At 38.0% G+C, this 21,172-nt stretch overlaps 1 protein-coding gene across 4 annotated transcripts in view; it reads right to left on the bottom strand.

Annotated features, from left to right (window-relative positions):
• Nucleotides 1–21,172, bottom strand: part of ARHGAP24 (Rho GTPase activating protein 24) — an 867,261-nt gene that overhangs the window by 397,320 nt on the left and 448,769 nt on the right. The window lies entirely within an intron of this gene.

Raw genomic sequence — 21,172 nt, 5'->3', positions numbered from 1 at the left:
TCTCCTTCTTTGATGACCCGTACTTTCCACTGGGATCTCACTCGCGGAGATCTTTCATTTAGATTTTTTTTCCCCCAGAGTGTCTTGGCTTTCCATGCCTGAAATACTCTCATGGGCTTTTCTGCCGGATCCGCATGCCTTAAGGGCTGATTCTGAGGCCAGAGTGCTGTTTAGGACATCTGCCATTCTATGGGTCTGCTGTGTATCTCACTTCCCATGTTGGATCATTCTCTCCCTTTTTTATTCTATCAGCTAGTATTTGCAGACACTATTCTTGTTTATGTGATCCCTTTGGTTCTTAGTCCTATCATTACGATCAATTGTGAACAGAAATTGATCACTGGGACTAGTGAGATGGCATTGGTACATGCCACCTTGATGGGATTGAATTCGAATCCCCTGGTATATTTCTAGCTCTACCGTTTGAGGTAAGTCAGTTTGAGCATGTCCCAAATTGCACATCTCTTCCCTCTTATTCCCACTCTTATATTTAACAGTGATCACTTTTCAGTTAAGTTTCAGCACTTAAGAAGAATTGTGTATTGATTACAGTATTCAACCAAAAGTATTAAGTAGAACAAACAAAAAAAAAATACTAAGAGGGATAACATATTAAGTTGCTCATCAACAGTCAGGGTGAGGGCTGATCAAGTCACTGTTTCTCCTAGTATTCATTTCACTTTAACAGGTTTCCTTTTTGGTGCTCAGTTAGTTGTCACCTATCAAAGAGAACAAGTGGTATTTGTCCCTTTGGGATTGGCTTATTTCACTCAGCATAATGTTTTCCAAATTCCTAACAGGGATCACTTTTCAGTTAAAATTTAAACACCTAAGAATAATTGTGTGTTAATTACAGAGTCAACCAATGGTACTAGAACAAAAAAAAAATACTAAAATGGATAAAGTATTACATTGTACATCAACAGTCAGGACAAGAGCTGATCAAGTCACTGTTTCTCATAGTGTCCATTTCACTTCAACAATTTTCCCCTTTGGTGCTCAGTTAGTTGTCGCCGATCAGGGAGAACATATGATATTTGTCCCTTTGGGACTGGCTTAATTCACTCAGCATGATGTTTTCCAAATTCCTCCATCTTGTTGCAAATGACCGGATTTCGTTGTTTTTGACTGCTGTATAGTATTCTATAGAGTACATGTCCCATACCATACATCTTTCATATCTTTAATTAGCAAAGTTAATGACTACTTCTAGCAGGTCATCAACATTAGAATTCAAACGATGCTCATTACCACCATAACTGTTTCACACTTTGTAGTGATGATATCTAATACAAAATAAGTAAACTATTCGTTTTCAAGCAGAACTATAGTAACACTATTTTGGCATTTATTATATTTCCTTTTACTTTTCGTGCAAGCATACATAATCCAAATTTCTTAATAGGCCCAATTCTGAAAAATAGCTGAATTCTACAAGTGGGATGTGAGAAAAAGTGAAATACACAAATTAAACGTCTCTCTAGGGGCCAGTGCTGTGGCATAGAGGGTAAAGCTGCCACCTGCAGTAGCCAGCATCCCATATGGGCGCCAGTTCGAGACCCGGCTGCTCCACTTCTGATCCAGCTCTCTGCCATGGCCTGAGAAAGCAGTGGAAGATGGCCCAAGTCCTTGGGCCCCTGAACCTGCATGGGAAACCCAGAGGAAGCTCCTGGCTCCTGGCTTCAGATTGGCACAGCTCCGGCCATTACAGTCAACTGGGGAGTGAACCAGCAGATGGAAGACCTCTCTCTGTCTCTCTGCCTCTCCTTCTCTCTCTGCAACTCTGATTTTCAAATAAATAAATATATCTTTAAAATAAACTCTATCTAATAATATCTCCAGATAATTCTACCTCCTTCTACTCTTCCTTTCATGCTGCATACTGAGAACTCAGCAGAGATCCCTAAGGTCCCAAACTGAGACTTGGGAGTTGGCAAACTAAGCTTAGGGGCCATATTTGGCCTACTGCCTTTGTAAGTTGGGTTTTATTACACACAGTCATGCTTATTTATTTACATATTTTCTATGACTGCCTTTAAGTTATAACAACAGTTTAATGGTTGCATAAAGATGGAATTATTAGTAAAGCTTAAAATATTCAGAATCTGCCCTGTACATAAAAAGTGTCTGACAACTTTCTTTCCTAAGATGATGGAAATAGAATACAGAAGAAACCTATATCCTGAATTATTCCTCAAGTAGAGAAGCAATGCATCATACTGCACTGTACTGAATAAAATCAACCTTATTTCTTAAAACCACTGATATTTGGTGTCTGGTTTTGCAGTTTTCTAGTACTGATCACATAAAATATAAAATTGTGAGAAGATATGACTGGTTGGTTGTAATAGCCAGGGAGTCAACCAGAAATCTGTGAAAAATGCAAAGATAATATGTTAAAGCATATGGTACAAAGTTATACTAACATATGCAAAGACCATATGTTAAGGCATATGCAAACAAAGTTAATGATATGAATCAATAGTATCTATTTATCCATCTAATCATCAGTAACAGTTTGAAAAAAAAAAATCTTGGGGCCAGCGCTATGGCTCACTTGGTTAATCCTCTGCCTGCGGTGCCGGCATATGGGCACTGGGCTCTAGTCTCAGCTGCTCTTCTTCCAGTCCAGCTCTCTGCTGTGGCCTGGGAGGGCAGTGGAGGATGGCCGAAGTGCTTGGGCTCCTGCACCCTCATGGGAGACCAGGAGAAGCACCTGGCTCCTGGCTTCAGATCAGCACAGCGCCAGCTGTAGCGGCCATTTGGGGAGTGAACCAATGAAAGGAAGACCTTTCTCTCTCTCTCTCTCTCTCTCTCTCTCTCTCTCTCTCTCTCTTTCTCTCTCTATAACTCTACCTTGTCAAATAAAAAAAAAATCAGGCCGGCGCCATGGCTCAATAGGCTAATCCTCCACCTTGCAGCGCCGGCACACCAGGTTCTAGTTCCGGTTGGGACAGCGGATTCTGTCCCGCTTGCCCCTCTTCCAGGCCAGCTCTCTGCTGTGGCCCAGGAGTGCAGTGGAGGATGGCCTAGGTGCTTGGGCCCTGCATCCCATGGGAGACCAGGATAAGCACCTGGCTCCTGCCTTTGGATCAGCGCAGTGCGCCGGCTGCGGCAGCCATTGGAGGGTGAATCAATGGCAAAAGGAAGACCTTTCTCTCTTTCTCTCTCTCACTGTCCACTCTGCCTGTAAAAAAAAAAAAAAAAAAAAAATCTTCCTCTCATAATTGCAATAAGGCTGGCAAATACCTACAGCAAATTTAAAATAAAATGAAGAAAATTTATTTATGAAAAGTTTAAAATATTATTTGTAGATAACAAAAGAGACTGGGTCATATCATACCTTGATTGGAATATTTAAATTATAAAAATATTAATCTTCAATTAAAGGAGTGATGAGGTATTTTTCCAAGCAGCCAAGCTAATTCTAAATTTTACTCAGAAATATCAGCATGCAAATGTAACTAGGATCTATTCCTCAGTTCCATACACTAAAATAAATGCCTGTTCAATCACAGAGGTTAAAGTTGGAGGAAAAAAACATGAAAGTACTAAGAGAAATTAATAAAAATTTGTTTTAATAATTTAAGAATGTGGAAGACCTTCAATCATATGATGGAAAATCCAGAAACAATTTGAGAAAAGACAGACCTTTCACCAATACCTTTCTCTTTTATATTTATACGTGTATGTATTAATGTGTATGAGTGTGTGTGTGTATCTTCACATGTACATAGAGGCACATGTGGTATGTACTATAAGCATTGTCAAATAAAAACAACAAACTTAGGAAAATACTAGCAAATAAATATTATAAACAAAGGCTAATTGTTTCATATATTAAAAGTTCTTAGAAATTAATAAAATATTCTTTAAAAAGGAAATCTAATATAAGACATGAAAAGTGTTTAACTTTATTTCTAAAAGAAAAATGAAAATAGAGCATCCTAAAATAATTTGTCACAGGACTAACAAAAATGAAAAAGTTTGATAATATGCAATATTAGTTAATATAAGAATAAAGAGATAATCAGGTAGTTTGCTCCCATGGATCCAGGTTTCAGACTGGTCTCTGTTAACACAGCCTCCAGGCAGCCCTCCACGGACTGAGGTGTCCTGACAGCCAACACAAGTACTCCAGCAGCAAGTCTGCCATGGACACTGACAGCTGGCCCACCCAGAACGTCTGGAGAGATTGGCTCATCAAGACTTTGCCAAATCTAATCTCTAGAGAATAGGGGAGATGCCTACTTCATCAAAAGTGAAGACACCCACAAAAGGCCCTAAAGATCATGAATAATCAGGGAAATATACATATACCACCATTAAAGAACAAAATAAAGCAAGTAACCAACACTAAAAAATTAGAGATTGATGAATTTCCTAAAGAAGAATTCAAAATAATAGTCTTAAATAAGTAAAGTGAGCTACAAGTGAACATAAATAGTCAACTGAGTTACGTTCAGGAAAACAATATATAACTAAAATGAAAACAGGAATCATTAGAAGAGTCAGGCAGAAATTACAAAGCTGAAAAGCACAATAATGGAACTGAAAATCTCCACAGAGAGATTCAGCAGCATGCTCAATTAATCAGAAATCTCAAAGACAGGTGTTTTAAAATTATCCAGTCAGAGGACCAGAGACTTAATGTGCTGTACAATGTGAATTAATGCTATAACTAGTACTCAAACAATATTTTTCACTTTGTGTTTCTGTGTGGGTGCAAACTGTTGAAATCTTTACTTAATATATACTAAATCAATCTTCTGTATATAAAGATAATTGAAAATGAATCTTGATGTTGAAATCTTTACTTAATATATACTAAATCAATCTTCTGTATATAAAGATAATTGAAAATGAATCTTGATGTGAATGGAATGGGAGAGGGAGCGGGAGATGGGATGGTTGTGGGTGGGAGGGAAGTTATGGAGGGGAAAAGCCAATGTAATCCAAAAGCTGTACTTTGGAAATTTATATTTATTTAATAAAAGTTAAAAAAGGAATGAATACATAAAAAGAAAGCTGATGGGACTTATGGGAGCCCATCAAAGAAACCAATACATGCATTGTGGATATCCAAGAAGAGCTAAGTAAGAAAAGGGGGGAAAGACTTATTAAAGAAAAAAAAACAGTCTCTTAAATCTGGAAAGAAAAGTGAACATTCAGATCCACAAAATCCAAAGAAGTCCAAGATCAAATACAGAGAGGTTCTTACCAGGAAGCATATGAAACAATTTCAACAATCAAAAACAGAGAGAGAATATTGAAAGCAGCAAGAAAAAAGTGACTCATCACATTCAAGAGAAGCCCAATAATAACATGTTCAGCTGATTTCTCAGCAGAAAGGATCAGTACTGGCTGCTCTAATTCCAATCCAACTTCCCGCTAATGCACCTGTGAAAGCAGTTGAAGCTGGCCCACGTGTTTGGGTCTGTGCCATCCACAATGGAGACACAGATGAAGCTCCTAGCTCCTGGCTTCAGTCTGGCCCAGCCCTGGCCATGGCAGCTATTTAGGGAATGAGTCAATGGGTGGAAAATCTCTCTCATTCTCTGTCTCTCTCTCTCTCTCCATAATGCTGCCTTTCAAATTTATAAATGAATCATATACATATATATATATATATATATGTAGAGAGAGAGAGAGAGAGAGTTATATAGTGCTGAAAGAATGAAAAAAATACCTAGAATACTATATCTAGCAAGGCTTTCCAACAGAGAAGAAGAAAGACAAGTACTTTCCCAGAGAAACAAAAAAATTGGGAGGTGTGCAAGTGGGCTAGCCTTTAAGAAATCAGTTAAGATGCCATGGCCTACATTGGCGTGCCTCAGTTCAATCCATAGCTCTGGCTCCCATTTCCAACTTCCTGTTAGTGTAGACTCTCAGAGGCAGCAGTTATAGCGCAAGTACTTGTGTCCCTGACACACATGTCAGAGTCCCAGCTCCTGGCTTTGGCTGCTCAGTTGCAGACATCAGGGGAGAGTGCCAGTATAAGGGAGTGTTTTCTCTTTCACTCTTTTTTCTCTTTCCTTCTCTCTCAAGAAAATTACTGAAATATTGAAAAACAAAAGACTTAAACATAAGAACTGAAACTATCAAAAAAAAAAACTACTAGAAGAAAAATCTGGGGAGTAGCTACATGACTTTGGTATAAGCAAAAATTTCTATATAACCCTAGAAGCATAGCAACAAAAACAAATAAACAGACAAATTAGGTCATATCAGTTAAAAAGCTTCCTCAGAGAAAGAAAAATCAAGATAGTGAAAAAACAATTTACAGAGAAAGTATTTGCAAACTATACATCTGACAAGAGGATAATACATAAGACACTCAACTCAATAGTGAGAAAACAATTAACCAACTGACTTGTATACTACAGTGTCTATTTAAGTGTTTACAGCAAGTGATAATGGAACAAACCAAGGCCTTCAGCAACCGGGCAGTCAACCAAATTCTGCTACAGGGATATACTTGTCTCCCTACCCACGAGACAGCAGCTTGAGACATCACCCAATGCCAGCAAAGAGTACCTCATCACCCCATGTCAGCAGGAAGTAGCTCTAAAGATAGATCATCGTCTCTCTACCCCTCCTGGACTTTTGGGACTAATGTAGTCCTATATAACTCCCGCTTTTTAGAAACAAAAGGGGGGAATGTTAGGAAAATGGCACAGTTTTATCTATGGCACAATCTACACCCTGACACCATCCTAGGCTCTAGCCCCCACCACCATTGCTGGAAGCCAGGTGGCCACATGGCCCAACCACTGGTGTCAAGCTCCACCCCCACCCTAATGGGATTCACTGCTCCTACTTCCCTGCCCGCCCTCCTGCAAAGTTTTATAAGGACCTGTTCCTGAACACGTGGCTCTCTAGCCTCCTCTTCTCCTCTCTCGCCCACTTTCTCTCTCCCCTTCTCTCCATCTCTCCTCTCTCTCAGCTCCTCTCTCCTCTCGTCTCTCTCTTCTCTCCTTGCTGGCTCTTCTCCTCTCTGTCTCTCTCTCTCTTACACTCTCTTTCTCTCCCCTTTTCCCTCTTCGCCCCTTCCCTCTGGTCTGCTGGATTTTCCCTAATAAACCCTTTCCCTTAAAAAAAATGAGCAAAGGACCTGAATTTATCCAAGACATTTATAAATTAAATATATATATATATATATATGATCAGGGGGTATAAAATTTTTTTTCAATATCAGTCATCATCAGAGAAATATAAATCAAAATTATAGTGAAATAGTATTGCATCTATTAGAATGATTGCAATAAAAAACCCAGAAGATTGTAAACGTAGGCAAGCATGTTGAGAAAAGGGAAAGAACACTTGTACACTGTTGGTGAGAATGAAAATAGTGAAAACAGTATTAAGGCTTCTTTAAATATTAAAAATAGCACTACCATATGACACAGTAATCCCACTTCTGGAAATATATCCAAAGTAAATGATTTTCTTAAGAGTTATATGAAGTCTCATGTCCACTACAGCATTATTCCTACTTCTATTCCTCAGCCATTAGCTACCCTCCCAGGGCAACTGTTACTATTTGCTAATGTATCCTCCAGTTATTCAATGTACACACAAATATGAAAACGTTTTGCTTTTTTTTCTGTAAATATGTATTATACCACATAATCAATTTTTTGTTTTTATTTCCTCTAAAAATATCTGTGAGGGGCCAGGATTGCAGCATAGTGAGTTGAGCCACCACTGTGATGCCTGCATTCCATATCGGAGTGCCAGTGCTCTGTTCTCTGCTTGGAGAGACAGCAGATGATGACCCTAATAGTTAGGTACCAGCAATCCATGTGGAGACCTGGACAGAGTTCCTGGCTCCTGTCTTTAGACTGGACCAGACTTTGCTATTGCAGCCCTTTGGGGACTGAACCAGCAGATGAAATCGTTCTCTTCCTCTCTTTCTCACTCTCTCTCCCCCTCTCTCCACAACCCCCATCCCTACCTACCTCTTTCTCTGTCACTCTTTCAAATGAATAAATCTTAATAAAATTTTAAATATATTTGTATACACACACACAAATCTGTATATGAGGAAACTTCAAAAAGTTTTTGTAAATAAAAGGTAGGTTTATTTTGTGCAAAATTTCTTGAAATCCATGCAAAGTTTTTTATTACATATGCTTTCTGTGAACTTTTTGAAGACTGCTTGTATATGTTTATATTGTCAAATATATATATATATATATATATCTTTAAAATTGGAGTGCAGTGGAGGATGGCCCAGGTCCTTGGGCCCTGCACCCACATGGGAGACCAGGAGAAGCACCTGGCTCCTGGCTTCAGATCAGCGTGGTGAGCCAGCCGCAGCAGCCACTGGGGGGGGGGGGGGGGGGGAGGTGAACCAATGGTAAAGGAAGACCTTTCTCTCTGTCTCTCTCTCTCACTGTCCAATCTGCCTGTCAAAAAAAAAAAAAAAGGCAATTGTTTTTACATGTAGCTATAAACATATTTATCAAAGGTATATAAAATTATTATGTTTTCCTACTGCTCACTGTTATGCTTTGTTATTATTTTGTATGTAAATAAATAGAAAAGCTTTATTCCTTAAATAATCTTACAGTTACAGTAAAAAATCATTCTTAAAAGGGAGCAAAAATATAAATAGGAAAAGAAGAAAACCTTTGCAAAATTGGGAATAAAAATGTAAATACAATAAATATAAATATTTAATATCCTTTGTAATGTCTAATTTCCATTTCTGAAAATTGATACAGAGTCATGACCAACAGGAGCCTTAGAGTGAATTATATCATGAGACTTCAAACATCTAAGATACTATAAATAAAATAGTCATAATAAAAAGTCAGTATAAACTCTTAAAATTACCATCTTTCCTCAAAGGTCAGAGGTTATAAAAAATATGTCAGTAAAGCTAGAATAAAAATGTTCTCTGCAAGACATAAACTAGGCTTTACTTAACCGCCTGTCAGCCATTCCAATCACAATATTAACTACCTGGAAATTTCAGGAAAGCTATTGCAAAAATAATTTCAAATCTTTTATTTTACATATACCTCTCAGCTGCTGGATTAATATAGTTTCATGCATTTGGTTTTCAGGCTGGAAAATGATATGGAGAAACCAATGACGCAGGAAAGCCTTGAAGATTCCTCCCCTTACAAAGGTACCGATTCATGGTTACTAAATCTCAGTTCTCCATGAGCCTGATCAGCTTTCAGTCATACAATGCAAGCACGCAGCATTTCAGCATCAGGGAAACACAGTTACACACACAAGCTAGATCTTGAAACAAAGACAATAATAATTTTCCAGGATGAGTACCATAAACAATACCTTCAATGACCGCATATTTTTGCATCTTCCATGTTTACATGAACTACAAGCATCTATTGGCTGATAGAATAGTTTCCACAAATTATGTCAGATTTTCACTAATTCCTTGCAGGAGGATTAGTAATTGATATGAGTGAGTGTGTAAACACTGGCATGCTCTCTGTGAGTTTACATTTGCTTAAGGAATAACTTTGTATTGTAATACAGATGATTCTACAGCATGGGTTTATATGTTCTCAACTGACATTTTCACTATCAAAAATGATATCCAGCAATTTTAAGGATATATATATATATATATATGGGATGCAATATGTGTCTCAAGTAAACTGAGAACTGAGAAAAAGACTTTGTCATGCATAAACTAGCATCCTGGACCACAGCAGCAGCAACTCTTGTAGAATTGTTCCACAGGGAGGCTTATTTATCTCTGATCAGGTAAGCTGAATATTAAGTTACATTTGTCACAGCTGGATTCCAAAGAAAACTTCATGACTATTATTTTCTCCAATAATCTTTCATACAGTTAATTTTATCTTTCTTTGCTTTAAGAAAGGTTTAAACTAAGAAGATTTACAGATAAAGAATATAGCAAAGTAACAGAAATAAAATACAAGTAATGAAGCGGAAATGAAAAGAAAATAAAGAGGGAAAACAAAATGGATATGGAAGGAAGTTAGTGTAAAAGGAGCATAGCCCTAAAATCCTGTGTGCTTAACCCTAATCAAGGGTTAATGATAATAAATATTTAAGAGACTGAAAATATTTATAAAGCAAATATACTCATGGTGTAAAGGAAAAACACCCCATTTTATAAGTAATGAAATTCAAGAGAAATTTCTCTGTCAGTTATTTTGAGAAAAACCATAATGTGACAGGCAACATCTTTACTCTAAATACAACCATGGTGACATATACGTTTTTTATAGTTTTTTTTTTTCTTAAAAATGTTTCTAGGTACATGAAATCAAGTGAAACCGCATTTTAAGACAAACAATGGTGTCATAGAGAAGGAGGGCAATTTGTAATAAAAATGCCCGGGGCCAGTGCTGTGGCATAGTGGGTAAAGCTGCCGCCTGCAGTGCCGGCATCCCACATGGGCGCTGGTTTGAGTCCTGGATGCTCCATTTCCTATCCAGCTCTCTGCTATGGCCTGGGAAAGCAGCAGAAGATGGCCCAAGCCCTTGGGCCCTTGCACCCGCGTAGGAGACCTGGAAGAAGCTCCTGGTTCCTGGCTTCAGATCATCACAGCTCCGACCATTGCGGCCAATTGGGGAGTGAACCAGCAGATGGAAGACCTCTCTGTACCCCCCTCCCTTCCTCCCTCCCTCCCTCTCTGCCTCCCTCTCTGACTCTCCTTCTCTCTCTGTGTAACTTTGAGTTTCAAGTAAAATAAATAAATCGTTTAAAAAAATAAAAAATAAAAAAAATGCCCATGTGACATTGATAGCCTAGTTTAATCACAGGATCTATGAGCAATTTTTAGGAATGACAGGATTATGCAAAATGACTAACTTCTTAATATATAATGAATGAGAAAGAGTTCAAGTGATATTTAAGTGTTTTTGAGGCATTTGAAAATTCACCCTGGAACATTACATGGTGGAGAGCCAGGTACCAAATGTATGTAACTCCCTCTGTGGTTGGAGCCTAAGCTAAGAGTCAGTCCACAGGCCTCCTGGGTGGTCCAGAGTGGATGGCTCTGAAAAAAATGAAGACTAGTTTGAAGTCACTGTGCTGCTATATCCTAGGATGGATCAACAGTGAGCTGGTCATCATCAAGTCTTGGTCTAAGGAGCCTGGAGGCTGAGGGTTCAGGTCTGGAACCTCACTGAGCTGGGAAATCCTCCTTGTTAGCATGTCACATGGTCATTCGCGGACTTTCTTATATAGGGTTGTTTTCCCCTCCAGACTGTTTTCAAGATAGAACTGAATATGCTAATATGCTGCACATCTCCCATAATAAAAGTCTGCTTTCCTATGCAAAATAAACTAATGCACTATAGATAGAAAGACTTTTTCCTAATCTTTCCCCATCTTATCCCATCTCACCCTCATCCTCCCAACATAGATTTTAATATTTTCTTGTTTCTTCTCTAATTCAGGGTATCATAGGTAGCATGCACTGATTTTTCTCATTTGTTGCCTCCTATTTTCTGTTTATTGAGACAATATAAGAAGTTATCCTACATCTTTTCTATAATTTATAAGTATTCTATGTTCTTCCTGTGTACTTTTAGGCCTCCTCAGAAAAAAATATTTCATTGGTGGCATGTACATATGAATATATATTATTTTTTTCACAATAAACAGTAAGCAGTGTTTTAAATTTCACAACTGTTCTTATTTCTAGTAGCTCAACCATTTTCTCTAAATTCATAAAATTTTAATATTGGTTACAACATTTTTACACTCAGTGGTTTTTATAGGGGCAAATAATAAACTCCAGGACACCTCAGGACACCTGAATTTGAAACCTCTTTTTTTCAAGGAAAAAAAAATCATTCAGGTATCTATTTAGTCTTCTATTTGATTATACAAAACTCTTACTACCCATTTACATAGCACATGAAATCAATCTCAAAGACCTCTATACACTATGCTATTTTAAATGATGTCCTCCATCAGTACAGGTTCAACTATGTGCTGCTACCACGATATACTTAGTCAATCAAATCATAGAACTTTTATTAATTGTCTATAAGCACTCTATGTTCCAGCTCAATAAGCACGTCTTGTGCCGTCCTGTTTATAACATATATTTTCTCCTCCTAGAATGAATACTTATTGCTTTTCCTATCAAAATTTTACTGTTTCCCCTTCATGAAATTTTGCGATCAAAACGTGGGAAGTGATTGCACTCTTTGAGGTTACTCAGTTTTATCATAGTGCTAACATTCATTTTTACATATCAGATTGCAATCCCTTTGAGGAAGGAATCATGTTATTAACCTCTGTATTTCCTAGCACTGCGTAACACTGTGACTTTCATGAAAAGTAGCTAACTTATTGGTGAATAAGTGAAGATATTCAACCTACATAGAAATCAAATAATCATTCAAACTAACCATGTAATTCAGAGGGCTAAAAAATCACTAGACCCAGTTCAACAGAGTCATTCAGATATAACCTCATCAACAATAGGAAATAGGGTCAATACCTTAAAATACTGGCTTTTTCCAGTAAGACTTCAATTTCTATGAACAAATAATATAAAATTTGAAGAACCAACAAATGTAAAGCCAGAACACAGGAACTCATGTTGGTTTTAGATGGAAGATATATAAGTATTATTCAGGAGTCATCCCTGACTTCTTTCCCTGCTAACCACCGGAAATTTACAACATTTATTACAGCTCAATTCTCAGAACAATTTTAGGAGGTAGGTATTCTTTCTCCATTGTACAGATAGGGAAACTAAGTCCAGAGAGGGTACACAGATGCCCAAATCACATGGCAGGTAAGTTGTACAGTTGAGATGCCATCTTCCTAGCGCTCATTACTTTTTTAGTGGAAAATAAGAGATTTGGGAGGCATAAGGTTAATCCCTGCTTTTTTCCTGGACAAAGGACAGAGATGACAGAGTTCTTTATCTACGGATTTACTGCCATTTCATCAATATATACCGATAATATCTGTTGCCCTGATGTTTTCTAAACAAGAGTTTGAATACTTAAAAAACTAAACAAGAAGAAAATGAAAATCCAGACTTCTTATTTTAACTGTAAGCTCAATCCACTTATCTTTTCTGTCTTCATTTTCCTTTGCCTCAAATGAATAATGATGCTTATCTGTTCCTTACAAGAAAATCAGTGAGGCAAATGGTTTCTGAAGGGCACATATAAGAAAAACTGATCAGTACTATTATGTTTTCTTTTTAAATTCCATGTCTATGCATGTCTCATTTTAATATTTCAGCTTTTGGAAGTTGTAACTGAAAGCATATGATTTTTAGAAGAAACAGTACATGTCTGGATTTCTAGATCTAGATTTCATTCCTGGCTTTGCTATTCATTAAGATAATGAGTTAGCTTTTCTGAATCTGAAGCTTTCTTGTTTGTACAATGGAGATAACAATACATCCCATGGTGTGTACGTCAGAATTGTGTGACAGGTCATGCTTGCAAAGCACCTTTCTCAGTGGTGGCACATAGGAGGCAATCAATAAAAGCAAGATATTCCTATCTATTGTGGGGATTGGTTTATTTTCCTTAACTTCTTATGCTCTCCACGTGTATTCTTTGCCAGAGACTTAAGAGTACTCCACTCCTGTCTCTTGAGCTTCAATTATATAGAAAAGAATGGTAACAGACATGACTCAAATATGTGATTGTATTTCTGTTTTCCATAAATACCAACCTCCAAGTAGCCTATGAGCCAAGGAACAGAAAAGGTAGAAATGTACTCAATCTGTACTTCTGCTCAAACCTAGCCAAGTCCAACCTAGGACAGCCAATCTCCAGCTATAAAAATCCAATGTTAAAGCAAGAAGGACAGATCACTGTTAGAAGATATTCAGCAGCATGGTGGCAACAGGTAAATGATAATGAAATTGGTACCAAGAATTGAGATATTAATGAGCCAAAAACCTAATGTATGCCTCACTGGCTTTGGGATGAGTTGATAAGTGACACTGAAACTGTTATAGGGGATTTCAAAAATGGGGATGCATTTTATGTAATAGAAAATATTGGATAGGGAGAAAAATTCTATCTAGTGAACTTGTGAACTTAACTAAGCAGGTTTGCAACTGAAATATTAGTAGGGTGATCAGGTGTATTTGCTGAAGTTATACAAGAAATAGATAAGCACAGTAAAAAATTGACAGCAAATAGAACTGAGGGGACATATAGGGAGCTCAGGAATATTGGGCTCTATTGCACAGAAAAAAAAATGCTTCTCATTTCAAGCATTGTCAGCCAGTAAATAGCTTCAAATTAAGATAAAATTGGGCAACAAAAGAAATCAAACAGTATATGCATCCATACATTAATATCTATCATAATGTCATACATTTAGGGGGCATTTAATAAATTTAAGATCTTCTCTTATAGCAGGACCAGTTTCATGCAATGGAGTACTATATAGCACTTAATATTAATAAACTACATCCTAAATGTATTAATTTACAGCAGATTCAGAAGTATAATATTGAGTGAGAAAAGTAAACTGCAAAATAAGGTAGAAACTGTGATGATAGTTATTAAACTTTTAAAACATCAACATAACATTTGTTACTTATGTATGTATATATGTAAAAATGTGCAAATATATACAGGGACATTAAACACCCAAACTTCAGGAGAGTAGGAAATTCTAACATGAAAAGGAGGGGGAAACATAGAGTTTAGATGTATCTAAAATATTTTATACCTTTCCTGAAATGCCTTCTGAAAACATAGCAAAAGGCTTATTCTGTTAAATATAGATGAGGGTCTGTAGGTGTCTTTTATTGCTTTACTTCTCATAGTTTTTTTTAAAAATATTTCAGTTAAAACTAAAAATAATATTAAACTGAAAGAAATAGAAAGCACTCATTCCTTTGGATCACACATTTTAGCCTTGGCAGGTAGGATATCTGCATCCCAAATCAGGGTACCTGGGTTTGATTCCTTACTCCAGCTTCCTGACAATACAGATGCTAAGAGGCAGCAGCAATAGCTCAGCTGGACTCCTGCTGCTCACCTGGCAGACCTGCATAGAGCTCCTGGTTATTATAGTTGGCTGCCATCTGGCCACAGCCCAGCCTTGGCCATTGTGTGTAACCAGGAAGTAAACCAACAAAAGGGAATGCATTCTCTCTCTCTCTCAAATAAAGAAAAAAAATGTAAATCATTCATTTACCATATAACATCAGATTAATTCACAGATGATGGGAGGATAATATTTAACTGTAAAATTATAAATTTGCCACTTAAACTACCTAGACATACATTGGTCTTAAACATGTGTGCCTAAGTGTATAATGCAGTGAAAGAGAATCCAGTTTATCCATGTATTTGCCTGAGAAGCCACCCAAGAAGAAATATAACCCTAATGATTGGCACCAGTTATTTCCTTGTCAGTACATGCAATTGATTACAACATACCCAGTAGGAGTATAACAAAACTTGGAAAAAAGTATAGGTCAAGTAAGGGATTATAATTACACTTCAGAAAGGAGTAAGGAGAAAGAAACAACCTATCTGCCAGATAAAGCCAGGGGAGAATTTGAAAACAAGTGAATCGTACTGGCCTGCTTCCTGCTTATCTCATCAAGTTTCAACAAGCAGGCAGTGCATATTTTCATCACACATTGGCCACAGACTCAAAGGATCATCTTAATTTCCATTGGTACTCTGTGCTTTCTGAGGGAGGCCCAAGGGCCTCGGTTGTTTTCCTTAGGAGAGTGCATAGTAACAGGTGAGACAGAGGAGGAGATGGCAGCAGTCGGGACCACCAATGAACACCCCAGGTAAAGAGCGGCTGTGTTTTGTAAGGCTAAGTAATAAATCCCAACTTTTCGTGGTCTGATTTTTTTTTTAAAGAAAGAGTTGGGGGCCGGTGCCATGAAGCTGTAGGTTAATCCTCCGCCTGTGGCTCTGGCTTCCCATATGGGTGCTGCTTCTAGTCCCGGCTGCACCTCTTTCAATCCAGCTCTCTGCTATGGCCTGAGAAAGCAGTAGAAGATGGTGCAAGTCCTTGGGCCCCTGCAGGCACATGGGAGACCTGGAAGAAGCTTCTGGCTCCTGGCTTCGGATGGGTGCAGCTCCAGCCGTTGCAGCCAACTGGGGAGTGAACCAACGGAAGGAAGACCTTTCTCTCTGTCTGTCTCTCTCACTGTCTGTAACTCTACCTCTCAAATAAATAAATAAAATCTTTTTTTAAAAAAAAAGAGTTAAATATAATTTCTAAAGTCCTAAAAATGCAGACACTTTGTAGAGCCATCGTCATCCTTAGGTTGATAATGGTCTGGAGATCCAGTGGCTATTCCTGCTTTATTATTAAACAGTGATTGTCACTGACCCAACTTTATGGCAGATGGGTTCTATGCACGTCAGTTTTTTTCCACACATTATTTGAAAATTTATTGCCCAAGTCTTTGCATTTATAAGCCTACATTGAAAAATGAAGGCCTTTACAGAACCAAATATGCAACTTACATAGTGAACTATAAAATTAGCCCCTTTTCAAATTTTCTTCCCAGTTTAACATATACAGTAGAACATAGTTATGTTGTTTTGTATTATGTAAAATACATTTATTGGCATAACTCTATTCTTTCAAGATAAAGTCTCAATGACAGTTATTTTTATTGTTCATTGTGAAATTGTATCCTTTTCCAAAAATGGATTTATTTCTTCTGTTTCCAATTTTCTTCTATTTCCAATGAGCATTCTCTGTTCTATTACCATTATTTTTAAATGAATGTATTTGATGTCTAAAAGCAGTCTTTCTCTATTTCTCTCATACTCATAGAAAACCATACACAAGGAGGCTGGTGCTGTGATGCAGTGGGTTAAGCTGCTGTCTGCAGTGCTGGCATCCCATATGAGCAACTGTTGCATCTGGGCCACTCCACTTCCGATTCAGCTCCCTGCTAAAGGTCCAAGTCCTAGTGCCCCGGCACCCTTGTGGGAGACCCAGAGGAAGCTCCTGGCTCCTGGCTTCAGCCTGGCCCAACCTCACCATTATGGCCATTTGGGGATAAACCAGTGTATGGAAGATCAATCTCTCTCTCTCTCTCTCTCTCTCTCTCTCTCTCTCTTTCTGTGCGTGTGTGTGTCTCATCTCTTTCTCTGTAACTCTTTCAATTAAATACATAAATAGATATTCAAAAAAAAAAAAAAAGAAAGAAAGAAAAGATAAGAAAACAAAACCACATCCAAAACCTGGGCAAAGCAAGGTGAAAATTCATGTTTTAACCATTATATAGCCTAGCTCGCCAAGAGAAAACACAAAAGCCATGGAATTTAAGATACTGTAAATGGGCTACCCTGGAAAGTCAGTGAAAGAGACAGTGAGTCTCAGTGAATGTGAATGGAAACCTTGCAAGGTATTATCAAGCATAATATCTCTTAGACTGCAAACACTTCTTCACCACAGTGGCAAGAATCACAAGTGAGAAACCTGCACGCCACTGGAAACCTTTTGGAGGGATGATTTCTGACATCCTGTCAACTGGGCTTCACCATCTCACAGCTTCTACACCTGGTCTGTTTGTGTTGGTGATAAGGAGCCAATCCATTTCAATGCATTAATTTGGCTCAATACCCATGAGTGCTTTGTAAGAAATACAAGCTCTAAGCATGGCTTGCTACCCTACTCCCTTCCATCCAATTCAGCACCCCAGTCCAGACATTACACCAGACCTGAGCAATCAGTTGATTCAGACTTGAGCCATGCCCTCGAGGTGTCCACACAAACAATATTCATTAAGTCATCTAATGTCCTGATCATTATGTAGTCTAGAAACATCAGTTGCATAACTGTTAAAAATAAGGTAAGCTATTCTAAGGTGCTGCCTGATGGCCTTCAGACTGAAAATGCCATAGTGTGAAGCAATAAAGTGTCTCCCAGTTCACAACCTAATCAAGACTTACTCATTCTCCAGAAAGGGGAAATTCGGCTTCTCTTCCCCACTCCCACAATGGAAGCAGCAAAGAACACACACACACACACACACACACACACTCACATTAGAAAAGAAGTGAAGGTGTTTCCAGGCTCAATTTTTTTAAAAAAGAAAAAAAAAAGTAAGGGCATATATTTTATAGCACATGTTAAAGGAAAATAAAGTTGCCCTAGAAACTGATCAAATAACAGTGAACTGGGAGCATCTGTAGAAACAGTGACAAAATCTCAGTCCTAAAACAAGGTAAACAAGTCCTGAAACAAGGTAATACCCCTGCTGCAGAACTGTGACGGGGGACACAGAGAGGGGTCAACCAGACTAGGACAAGGAAATCAGAGGAATGTTACTGAGAGTAGAACAGAGAAATAACTCCTTTGTTCCCTCGGCTAATGGCATTCATAAATTTCTCCAAGAAGAAAAGATGCAGTATATACAATTTACATTATTTAGTCTACATTTAACAAAATAGCAATTGTGTAGGGTTCTCATTTCAGAGTGTGGGCTTATTTAATGCCAGTTAAACAATATCAAACATCACCCTGGCACTTACTATATTTTATATGTATATATAAAATATGCAATTTATTTAGTTATCTGATCATCATAATAATCCTTTCCTGTAGGTTATATTAGTCTGGGTTCAGAGGTGGGAAATCTGAGCTAGGGGAAGGTTATGTAACAAGTAGAAGGTCACACAGGTAGTAAGTGGAGAGCCAGGGCTCCAAACTACGCCATGTGGCTCCAGATTCCATCTGCTTACAACTCTCTACTCAAGATCATCCAGATCAATGATATCAATGGGTTCTTACTAAAAACATTTCTTGAGTACTGTCTATCAACCAGATCCTATATTAAACATAGGAGTATTGAGATGATTGCTCCCTTTACAAGCATCTATGTAAATAATAAATACAATAAAGTCATGTGTGACATCAGTGTGGGGTACAGAGGAAGTAGTTGTTAGCACATGGATGGTTGGCTAGTTGCCCTAATTATAACACTCAAGTTGCTGCCTTTATTGGCAAAAATAGGGAAGCCTTAGATAATTAACAGTTAAAATATCATTTTAATGTGGCTTATTTATGTCCTGGAGTGTTACAAATGAGAACAACCCCTTTCCCTTTGTCCTCTGCTCCCTCCCTCCCTCCCTACTTCTTTTCCTTCCTATATTCTTTCCTTCCTTCTTAAATTCAACTTATATTTTTGAACATGTAATAGATAAGACACTTTTTGCTCACTCACTAAAAGCAATGAAATAGACTCAATGTTAAAAACAATTACACAGAAGAAATCTTTAAAGAATTTCTAAATTTTTATTCCATCCTTAGCTTCTCCCTACTTCTGGGATATTTTGCAGCTTCCTTTTTATTATGGCAGTGAGGAATACACCTGTATAAACACTGAGCCCCAGAGGTTCAGGCTGAGCTGCGGCCAGCACCAGGCATCAGGCACTATAGTCTTCCTTCTCACTGGAGCCCAGCAACATTTAAGGGAAAGCACAGGACCGAGGGACTAAATCCCTTGAACCTTGGCACCATGTAGCCACAGCTCCAACAGCTGGCTAAATGAGGAAGTCACAAAAAATTGTTTGACAGTTCTCGGAATTTTCTTTTCCTTCCTGATGATCTAAAATTCTCACATGTGAACACACACAGATTCATAGAAGAGTATGTGAGAGAGGTGAAAATGAAGCAAATTTAACAGTAGGGAAAGGGTGCAGAATGCTGTGTGACACTAATTAGTGGCAGCTAGTGACCTGATACCCATGAACTTCAGATTGTGTTCCATTCCTTCTCCTCTCCCTCTCCTCTGCCCTGTCTTTGACAATTCTTAGTTGTTGTTTTTTTTTTTTTTTTTTTTTTTTTTTTTTGAATCATCATGGCTAAAACAAAAGGGATTTAAGGGCCTTCTGATACAGAATGCACACATCTGTAAAGGCAATGTTGTAATCTGTATCTTAAGAGGTCTACTTAGGCAGATGGAAGTTGTCTGATTGTCCTGGTCCTTTGTGAGGCTGTTATCCTCACTCTATGTATCTGTAATGTCTACCCCATCTCCAAAGGGAGATGCCTCCAGTTAGGTGGAAGCAAACTCAACTCTTTCTTGCCAAAGGCAAACAGACCTTTACAGAATTACACATACCCCTACTCACTGGCAAAAGCTTTTCATCAAGTTCTCCTAACAACCCAGCAAGGGAAGAAATGTATCTAATATAATTGTCTCTCATATTCTTCGAGTCTTTTCTCAAGTGTCACTTTATCAGTCTTTCTCTGGCACTTTATCAGTCTGTGGAATGGCAGTTCTCTTTCATCCCGCCCTCCGGCTTTTCTCACCCTCCTGCCAGTTGAAGTTTTTCACCAGAGCACTTCACTCTCTCTGGCATATTGTGCATTTATGTGTTTATATAATGTCAGTCTCACTTGGCTGGAGTGCGGCGAGGGACTGTTTTGTTCCCTGGCCTATCCCTAGGGTTTGGAATAGTGCCTATAAGGATAGTTCATACTTGGCAGCATTTGTTGAAAGAATGAATAATGAAAAAAGGGCTGAATTTAAAGGCTCATAAGAATGTGACTTGTTCTGGTTATATAGCTAATTGGTGGTAAGTTCTAGATCCAAATTTTAACTTAGAAATCTTTATCTTATCTTCTTTCTACAGAAATCCTAAATGCACCTGCAGTATGATGTACCATTGTGAAGCTATGTTATAGCTTACCTGGCACACAGTAGGTACTCAGTACACTTTGTTGCATCTGAAACTGAATAACCAATGTTATGATTTTCCATATGCCAGAAAACCTTTGGGGGAAAAAATCCATGGAAGGAAAGACGGTTTCTGAGGAGGTTGGAAGGAGAAGCAGAAGAGGACAATTACTGGAAGTAATGCATAATTCTCAAAGAAATCTACTACTGTCCTCAAAAATTCTGATAGAGCAAACACCTCCAACCTCAGTCTCCCTCCAACTTCTTTGGGTAACATCTATGTTTTTGTTGTTGCTGAACTTTGTGCATGCTCTTCACAGTATTTTAGAAATGTTCAGAAAAAAAACACAAAGGAGTAAACTTCTCTCCTATAGGTAATCTCATTGACCAGAAAAAACAAATCTATGCATCTTTATAGTGCATTTAAAATAGTTGAGATTTTAGTACTACTACCACCAGCTTTTCAAAAATGACTTACAAGTATTTCAATTTTATTAAGTAGTCTTACAACAAGAGTATTAAGGACCATACAATAGCTCTTCTGTGAAT

This window comes from Oryctolagus cuniculus, chromosome 8 (assembly GCF_051225735.1).
Source record: "Oryctolagus cuniculus isolate XC-2025 breed Fujian yellow rabbit chromosome 8, ASM5122573v1, whole genome shotgun sequence".
In the NCBI taxonomy this organism is placed as follows: domain Eukaryota; kingdom Metazoa; phylum Chordata; class Mammalia; order Lagomorpha; family Leporidae; genus Oryctolagus; species Oryctolagus cuniculus.
This window is presented reverse-complemented; position numbering and strand designations above follow the sequence as displayed.